The 9,503-nt window shown below is 38.3% G+C and overlaps 1 protein-coding gene across 3 annotated transcripts in view; it reads left to right on the top strand.

Annotated features, from left to right (window-relative positions):
* The first annotated feature begins 4,571 nt into the window (after nt 1-4,571).
* Nucleotides 4,572-9,503, top strand: part of Stx17 (syntaxin 17) — a 68,522-nt gene continuing 63,590 nt past the window's right edge. The window contains exon 1 of one of the 3 annotated variants that reach the window (XM_003470892.4): nt 4,572-4,627. The gene's annotated coding sequence lies outside the window, so the exon portion shown is untranslated. Of the gene's footprint in view, nt 4,628-5,539; nt 6,017-8,603; nt 8,681-9,503 lie in introns of those variants that run through there. The other 2 variants (XM_063224631.1, XM_063224641.1) reach the window with 2 other exon arrangements.

Here is a 9,503-nt window from a genome sequence, read left to right as displayed (position 1 = left end):
ATTTTTAACATGACATACCAAAAAAACACAACTATTTCTTAATATCACTACCTAGAAGATTCATAAAATATGTGTTTTTTCACCTCTTTACACTAATAATAGGATCTACAAACAGAGTGGCTTCTTCTTTATTCTCTAGTCTACAGAATGAAAAATGTGGTGCTAAGGACAGAAAATTGTTGGGGCTCCTTTCCAAACTCATATGTTGAAATGCTACACCCCAGTGATGGTATTGGGCAGTGGGGCCTTACAGAGGTAATTAGGATCTGTGAGCATCTTCTTTAGGAGGGCAATTCTTATCCTTATTTAAAAAATAACCCCAGAGAGCACTCCAGTGCTCTTTTTCTACCTCAGGTGCATAAAATGAGAACTTGGCAGTCTGCAACCTGGAAGAAGACTCTCATCAGAACCTAACCATACTGATTTTTACATGTCGACTCTTCAGAACTGAGAGAAATAGATTTTTGTCGCTTATGCCTCCTACTCTATGGTATTTTGTTATAGAAACCTGAACACATGGATACCAAGCATTTAGCTTTCAGCAATCTCTCTCTTCAAGAAATCAGCCAGACTGAAAGTAGCATCTCACTTCTAGTCCCAAATACTGAGAAACATATCTTTTAGTTTGAATCAAGGGTCTGCTCCTGGACCAAAACACTCTGCTAAGAAAACTAAAGTTTATGCTTAGACATAATGGTTGCCAGAGGCTCATAATTGTTGGTGTTCAGATTGATATAGAGGAAAGAAATTTCCAGACTACTATGTGTCTGGTATGAGTTCGAATTCTCTAAAATTGAAGAATGAATTTTAGGAACAATGGAGATTAAAAGCAGAATATATTTATTGAGACAAAGCAAGCTTCTGTCCAAGAGAGACAGTGCATTGCCAAAGACTGTCTTTTCTAGGGACTTTTATAGAGCAAAACCACAAGGTGAGGCACATCTAAAGCGGGGAAAACATGGGAACTCGCAAGGAAGGTGGGCATGAGGTGGGACAGAATTATGATCAACCAGTAAGACTACAAGTGTAATTACTCAAGCAAAATTGATTAAATTGGGATCAAATGGGGAGGCCAGTCACATAGCAAACAGGCATGAATACAAAAACAGGACCTTTGGCTGTACAGGGTTGTAACAGTGACTCCTGACTTCCTCAAGGTAATCCATACCTAGTTGGAATATCAATCCCTAAGGTTTATTCTTAGGGTGTGGTTGTATTTGTTTTGTCCTTTGTCTTGAGGTCAAACTGGCCCACTGGGAGATATCTATTTCCTCCAAGATTGCAAGATATCTGATCTTCTGCACTGGCTCCTTCAAGGGACCAGCCCTATCTGCCTGCCTATATCTAACTCCAGCGGATCTGGAGGGGAAAAGTGGTTCCCAGAAAAAAGACTGGGATGATAATTGCGGCCAAATTAAGGTTGGTCGCAGTCTCTTCTCTACAATACTAGAAAAATTATTACTTAATTCATGTGGCAAATATATATTGTTTAGTTAGCATAGTCATGGAACTGTGCTAGGTTCTAAGTAAGTAATTATATATATATTTTTCCTCAAGAAATTGAGAATCTATTGGAAGACAGACAAAAAGATGAGAAATTTACTAAATATGGTAAGTACTACCAATAGGATAAGTGTAGATTACAATAGTGTAAGTCTTGGGCTGGGGATTTAGCTCAGTGGCATAAGTGCCTGCCTTGCAAGCAGGCAGTTGTGAGTTCGATCCCCGGTACCGATAAAAAGCAAAAAGACAAAAAAAAAAAAAAATAGTGTAAGTCTTTTTTCTTTTTATCATCGGTACTGGGGATCAAACTCACAACCACCTGCTTGCAAGGCAGGTTCTTATGTCAGTGAGCTAAATCCCCAGCCCCAACCGTGTAAGTCTTAGTTACTTTTCTTGTTGCTGAGACAACACATCCAACACCCAAAGTCAAAAAAGGAAAAGTTTATTTAGCTCAGTTTGTAGAGGTTTCAGTTCATAATCAGCTGGTTCCAAGTCAGGGTGGCACATGGCAAAGGGGCCAGAGTTCACGATGGAGGAGGACAGCAAAAGCAGCAAGAAGAGACAGAACTCTTTCTGTCCCTAATATTGCATGCAGACCCCGAGGATAGGTGTGACACTCATACCCTTAATCCAGCATTGGACAGTGAGTCAATCACAAATGTTAATTCAGCCACCTCTGAAAAGCCTGCCCCCACCATGACTACATGAAGCCTTGGGGGGATATCTAGATGAAAGTCATAACAGTATATTAGCATATAAGAGGTTATTAAGCATAGACTTCAGAGGTTGAAGAAAGTTGCCTAGAGACAATTTTTAAATTCAGTCTTAAAGAATGGAGAGTAATTTCTTTGCTCTATGAGTGAGGGAAGAGAAAATAGGGAAAATAAGCAAAAATGGTATTCTAAGAAGAGAGGGTAACAGTTTTTAAAAAATATTTTATTATAGAAATCATAATGGAATTTTGATGAAGCTATGGATAACTTGTAAAATTAATTTGAGGAAAATTTACGACTTTACAATATTGAGGTTTTTTTCTTCCAAGAAAATAGTGCATTATTTTTCTATACATGGGAGTCTTCGTATGAAGTAGAAAGTTGAGGTCCGAAGCACAGATTTTGTTCTTAGATAAGATTTGTGTGCTATTCCTGTTACTAAGTGAAATCTTGACCTCAAGCCTCAATTTTTTAGTCTATAAAATGGGAATGACTATAGAATTTACTTTTGGGATTGCCCTCAGGATTTCCTCCATTCTCTTTGTAATACTTCTCTCCACCCCCATGCACCATTTGGCTTCTCAGTTTTCCAAAAAGGTCTTATAATTCCCTAGACACACAGGGAACTAAATTCCTGTGTGTCTAGGGGATTATTTTTGTTATTTTTGAATGTGATCTTTTTCTCCCACTACATTTTCAAATTTGTGATTGCTATTTAGGAAAAGTGTTTCTTGTAACACCTTATTGAACTACTTTAATTAATTCCCATAAATTTTTCAAGAAAGCAATCATAATTCCAGAAAATATTTTTTTGCATTTTCTTTAAAAATGTATATGTAGTGTTTTGGTTGGCCTCATTGAGTTCTGAGGATCTCAGGGAAACATTGCCTAGTAGGCTTGCCCCTCCCAACTTTATGGTCCAGGAGGAGAGAAAAAAACAAAGATTCACACACTATATGTTTAAATATTTATATATTTTAAATCAGGCCATCCAGGTGAAAAGTTAACTTCTTACATGGTGTCCTAACTTATAACAAACATATATATAATGAGAAAGTCAGGTTCATATTTAAAATTTTTAAGTATGTCTCTTAATTGTATTTTAGTACTTGTTTTCAGAATTGAACACCAATACTTTTACTTCAAGATATTACTGAGCTGGGCATTTAGCTCAGCAGTGTAAGTGCGTACCTGTCAAGCATGAGATTGTAAATTCAATCCCCTGTACCAAAGGAAAAACAAAACAAAAAGAAAGCAAAAGGCATTGTTTAAGTCTTAAATAAAAACATTTTCCCATGTGATGACTAATACTTCAGTTTTTCTCCTTAGAATGAAAGTTTGATAAACACCTCATTCGTAGGGCCAGTTGCAACATAAACAAACGTCATCATCTGGTTTGCTGTCAAAGAAAATCCAAATTACTTAGCAAATTTTTAGAAATGGCTTTACTTTAGAAACTGACTTTCAAGAACTTCATAGGGCTGGGGAATCATCATCCACAACTGCCACCTCCTCTCCCATTCCACTGTAAAAGTTTAAAAACTGAATTTCATACAGATGGTTTGAACATTTTATGACTTCCAAAGGCAATACTATAAGTGGATACATTCTAAGCAAGTTATCTGAATATATATATTTTATAAAGATCTACATCTGGGAAGTTACATCACCCAGAGAAGGGGACCAGTGACCTGCACAGGGCTTCAAAGCCAGCCATCTGCTTGTTGTGATGGTGGCAGCTGGTCTAACTGGAATAACTTGGAAGTTACGAAAATCAGCAGTGAGATCCTGCTCTGTCACAAACAGGCTGAACTGGTGTGAGTACTTAACATTCCTTGTTGAACTTCAAAGTCATTACCTATAAAACTGGAATAAGAACATCTGCATTAAGCACTCCACCAGTTTCTAAAGACATATGACAGTTTGAATTTCCATTTCTGTGCTTGTTCCAGTTAAGATATACACTCCTGTACTGTTTGCCTCACGGGGCTTTGGAGATGAGAGGAATAAGGTACAACATTTCTGAATTTCAGTTTCTACACATGTAAAGAGTTCATTTTCTACAGACAATAGTCTACAAAAAGAATTCTAATAAGAACAAAGGAAAATATGCAGGAAACCTGCAGGGGGCATTACAAATGTAAGTGGTTTTAAAACGCAAAAATACTCAAAACCGCTTGTGCTTTTTTTCCATCCGGTTTTAGGGTTACAACTCCACACTGAATTTTAGAGTTTTCTCTGCTTAGGCACTCACCATCCAAGCACCACCCACTTCTGGTCTCAGGGCTCGGAGGGGGCGGAGCCAACCCTCTACCTTGCCCTGGAGACGCCCCGCCCCTGGGGACGCCCCGCCTCCTTTTCTCTGCGCCTGCGCGGTGGTGACCAACCGGCCTCGAGCGCCCCGGCGGGAGGTAAGGGGCTAGTGAGAGGCTGCTGGGGACGTCGGACCCCGACGGGCACCTGGGCCCGGGTGCCAACCCCTAGTAGGGAGAGGTGTTAACCGTGCCTTGGCGCGGAGGTGTGAGCCCTGTGGGGGCTTCTTCCAGACCAAAACTGGCAGAGCCCTGGTCGGTTTCAGTTTTGGAAGAGCTTTTCCAAGCGGGTGCGGGGAGGCCGCGGACCGGGCTAGAGTGGTGGCTTCCCGGGTTCCGGGTGGAAAAGTTTCCGGCGCCTCCGCGGGGCCGGCGCACTGGGGGCCCCAGGACATTGGGTGTCTGTCCCGGGCCTGCCTGCCCAGCTGTTGTGGGTGAGACAGCGTTTGGTGTGTGTGGCCCAGGTGTGCCACTGGAGACACTGAGAGGGCTGACGCGACTCTCGGAGGTACAAAGGGGACCCCGGAGCCCGAGGCCACAGCCTCCCTCCGGCCAGCCAGACCGAGAGGTGCCTCCCAGTTTGACACCTGGCTCCAGCCTTTCAGGTGTGCGAGGCGCAGAGGAGACCACACGGTGGGACCACGGACTTTTCCTCTCCAGATTTTCTTCCCTTGCATTAGCCTGAAACATAAAAGATGAGCCCGAGGAAATGCCACCAGCATGCCCACACATGGCACCCCTGGGTGTTTCTTTGAGGTGGTGCCAGCGACTTTGGACTTTTTCTGGGAAATAGAAATAGGACTTTGCACTTATTTTCTGAACCACGAGTACACCCCATCCCAAATCAGGAACATGTACTCATCTCAGATTAGTTGTAAAGCGCTAAATGACGACGTTTGTAAAGTACCTGGCACCCTTGCGGCAACTCTTCTTGCAATAGTAGTGTAATGCAAATGATTGTAGTTTTATCACTTCTAAATGTTTCTGTCTTCTGTAATTCGTTTGGAGGGGGATGTTGAGACAAGGTCTCCCTATGTAGTTTAGGCTGGCCTTGAACTCACTGTGTAGCCCAGCCCGGGCTCTTAACTCACAGCGATTCTGCCTCAATTTCCCAAGTGCTGGGATCACAAACGTGTGCTACCACACCTGGTGAAACTTTAATTCTTGTACATCATAAAAACTTTACATTGAAATATATTTACGATTACTGAAAAGCTTTTAAAAAGCATTGAATTCTCACTTCTGTTAAGGTTAACATTGACCATGCCATTATGCAGTTATCAAAAGCAAGAAATTTATCAGAACAATACTGAGCATTTTTAAATTTTGTTTTATTTATTTGGAATGACCTTTTTGTTTTTTAGGATCCAATGTAAGATCATCACATTGCGTTTAGTTGTCTCGGCTACATCATGTCTTCCACTTTGTGATAGTTCCTCAGTATTTTCCCGTCTTTCATGATTTTTGCACTTTTGAAGAGTCCAAATGGTAATTTATCATGATTAAGGTTATGCGTTTTTGTTAATGCCACAAAAGTGTGCCTGTCTTTTCAGTTGATCCCATCAGGGTGCATGATAATGACTTGCTGCTTGTGAGGTTAATCTTGATCCCTTGGTTAAGTCAGTGTCTGCTGGGATACTCCAATGCAAAAGTACAATTTTTCCCGAGTTCATATTTAGGAAGAAACGTTTAAACTGAGCAAATATCGTGTCCCTTCAAAGTTTTAAACTAAGCAAACATCATGTCTCTTCAAACTTTACCATCATAAATTCAGCATCCATTGTTGGATCTTGCCTTCAGTAATTAATAATTTGTGTTCTAATTGTGATTTTCTGTTTCCCTCATTCCTTCTGTATTTATCAATTGTAATTCTTCTGTAAGGGAGAGTTGTCCATTTCCCCCATTTATTATTTGTATTCTATTGTAGACGTATGGACTCATATAGTTATTTTTTTATTTTATTATTCATTTTATGCCTCAAATTGACAGAGGCTGGATGATTGGGAATTTTTTTCAGGTTGCTTTTTGTACCTTCTGACACGCTTCTCCTTTTTAGAGAACTATCTTCCTGGCGTTGTAAGATTCCTCAAACCCTGTTTTTTTTTTCCTGCCCCAGACCTGGAATCAGCCACTTCTTCAAGGACCTCTGATTTCTGTTTTTGGAGAAGGGTATTTAGACATCAAGATCTGTGCTGTTGGTGTGCTCACTACTAGTGGGTTGTCATTGTAGAAGGCATCTGTATATGTGTGTACACATCCATGCGTACAATAAGATCTCTATTTTTGAACTTACCTGTGTATTTTTAAAACATAGATATTTAGCCCAGTAACTGATTCTATTCTTACACCTCTGGATTCATCCTAGTTTTATCTCTTATATGTAACTCTGATAGTGCAAAACTGGCACTTGTATTCTGTAAAATATTTATTTGCTCAGTGCTCATACACACTGAAAGTAATTTTGTGACTTCTAACATATACCCCTGAGAGAAACATACAATGCTGGTATGGGGTGCAGAAGTTTTGTCTTTAAACTTAGTGTGTAGTGAAAATACTATTTTCTGTCTTCACTTATTTCTATGCTGTTATACTAGTCTTTATAGTAAGGCGAATCTTGTTTTTGATAGTTTATATTTCATTTTAGGCTTCCTGTAATCGTGTTTTTAAAAACTTTATAGCAGCATCCCCTCTTTGTGGTATATAGTTATACGTAGGGTTTGACAAGTGCATATGGTTGTGTAAATGGCACTAGAGTCCTAAGAATAATAAGAGTCATAAGGAGAATAATTCCACATACCAAATATTTTATCATACTTTTTAAATATGAAATGTAATTTCATGCGAATTAGGGAAATTAAACATTTGTATATATTTTGCTTTGTCTTTTTGAGGAATTTTACACAGGTGAGCTCTTAATGTAAATTCATTTTCCTCATTTTTTAATTATATCATTTTATATCAGAAATATGTTTAAATTTTATGACTGAAAAATCTAGAAATTCCAAACTGGTTTTTTTTGTTGTTGTTGTTTGTTTGTTTGTTTTTTGGTACTGGGAATTGGACTCATGGCCTTTTGCTTGCCAGGTAGGTACCTATGCCACTGAGCTAAATCCCTGGCCCTTCAGGCTATATTTTTACTCATTATTCAGTCACACTTCTATGTTTCAATATTGGATTAGTATCTTCCCATAAAAATTTACAAATGCTTGAGCAGTTTATCCACTGCTAAGAGCATTTTGTTTCCAAACATGATATATATATATATATATATATATATATATATATTTTTTTTTTTTTTTTCTTTTTGACATAGGGTTTCACTATGCAGTTCAGGCTGGACTTGAACTTGTGGAGATCCTCCTGCCTCAGTAATTGCACTAGAGTTTATAATATTGGAAAATTAGGATCACCCTTAATAGCCAAAAATATATGATTAAATTATGAAATATATGCATAATGTAATACTGTGCTGCTAGAAAATATTTTAAATAGAAATTATTACATGGAAACCCTTTTTTAAATATTTAATCATTATTAAAAGTAAGTCCTTTACCATTCTACCCTTTTGGGTTTATTTTCTTTGTTATTAAAATATGTCTTTTAGTAGTTTTTTTTTTTTTAATGAGGGACTTGGTAATCAACTCTCAGTTTTCATATGTCTGAAAATGATTATTTTACCTTCCTTTGCCAGCAAGGCACTTACACTGCTGAGCTAAATCCCCAGTCTCTATTTTACCTTCCCTGTAAATGATAATTTACTTTAGGTTTTTACTAAGTCCTCAGCACTTTGAAGCTGTTCCTACCTTTTGATGTACTGTTTTGATGAAAAGTTTCCTGCTTTTGTTGTTTTCCTGTATCTGGTATTTTTTGTTTTGTTTTGCTGTGTGGTAGACTGAACCCAAGACCTTCACTCTGAGCTGCCTCCCCAACTTCCCCCACAAAGTTGCCCATAGTTGTTAAATTGCCATGTGATTCTCCTGTCTCAGCTTCCCCGAGTGTTAGCTGGGATTATAGGTGTGTACGTCCATCCCACCCCACCCCACTCCACCCTGCTCATGTATCTTACTTTTTTTTCTCTTGAGACAAGGTTTCCTGTAGTTCAAACAGCCTCTAGATCCTGCTGTCTCAGCCTCCTGAGTGCTGGGATTATAGGTATGGACCACCACATCCAGTTTACCTTTTATCTCTGGTTTGCCTTGTAATGTTTTTTCTTTGTCCTTGAGGATCTGTAATTTTTTTTCCATGCTTTTAGTTGTTGTTTTTTACTTATGCTTGGGGCATGTGTGCGCTTTCAATTTGAGATTTTAAAAAGTGGTTTAATTCTCAGCAGTCTCTGAGTAATTTCTTTTCAGCATTTCTTTATTCTTTCCTATTTGTCATTCAGTTCATTACTTTTATCCTTTATATCTCATATATTTAATGTTTTTTATCTTTTTATTTCTCTGTGTTCTGATTGATATCTTCTAGTCAGTTTTCTTTTTTTTTTTTTAGCTGTATAGTTTAGGGTTTAAACTATTGTTTGAGGTTTTAATTCTAGATGTTTATTTGGTTTATATCCAGATTGTTTCATAATGGCATCTAAGTTTTCAGAGTATATTCTTTCCTTTTTATCTTTGGATATTTAAAAATAGATTTATGTGATGTTCTTTTTAGAGTACTCTTAGCTCTACCCCTTAGCCATGAATTTTCCTGTCTTACTGGTTCTGTAGACAAGCTCTGCTTCCATTCGCTACCCACTGTTTTAGGTGCCTGGAAATATTCTTTCTCTATGTATGTATCTAAGAACCAAGTTATTAGTGCATAGATAGTGAAGGCAGTCTTTATGACCAGCACTTGAAGATTTTCATCTGTGAAAGGAAAAAATAGGACATTTAAAGTTGTGGTTTTAAAAATTACTACATATTAGTTATACACACTAGTGGGTTTCATCTTGGCATATTCATACATTTATAAAACATATTTTGATAATTTCCCC

The sequence above is a fragment of the Cavia porcellus genome, unplaced genomic scaffold (genome assembly GCF_034190915.1).
Source record: "Cavia porcellus strain 051 isolate PalLab524CR breed Dunkin Hartley unplaced genomic scaffold, mCavPor4.1 scaffold_1, whole genome shotgun sequence".
In the NCBI taxonomy this organism is placed as follows: domain Eukaryota; kingdom Metazoa; phylum Chordata; class Mammalia; order Rodentia; family Caviidae; genus Cavia; species Cavia porcellus.
Note: the sequence above shows the minus strand (reverse complement) of the source record. Positions and strands in the feature narration are given on the sequence as shown.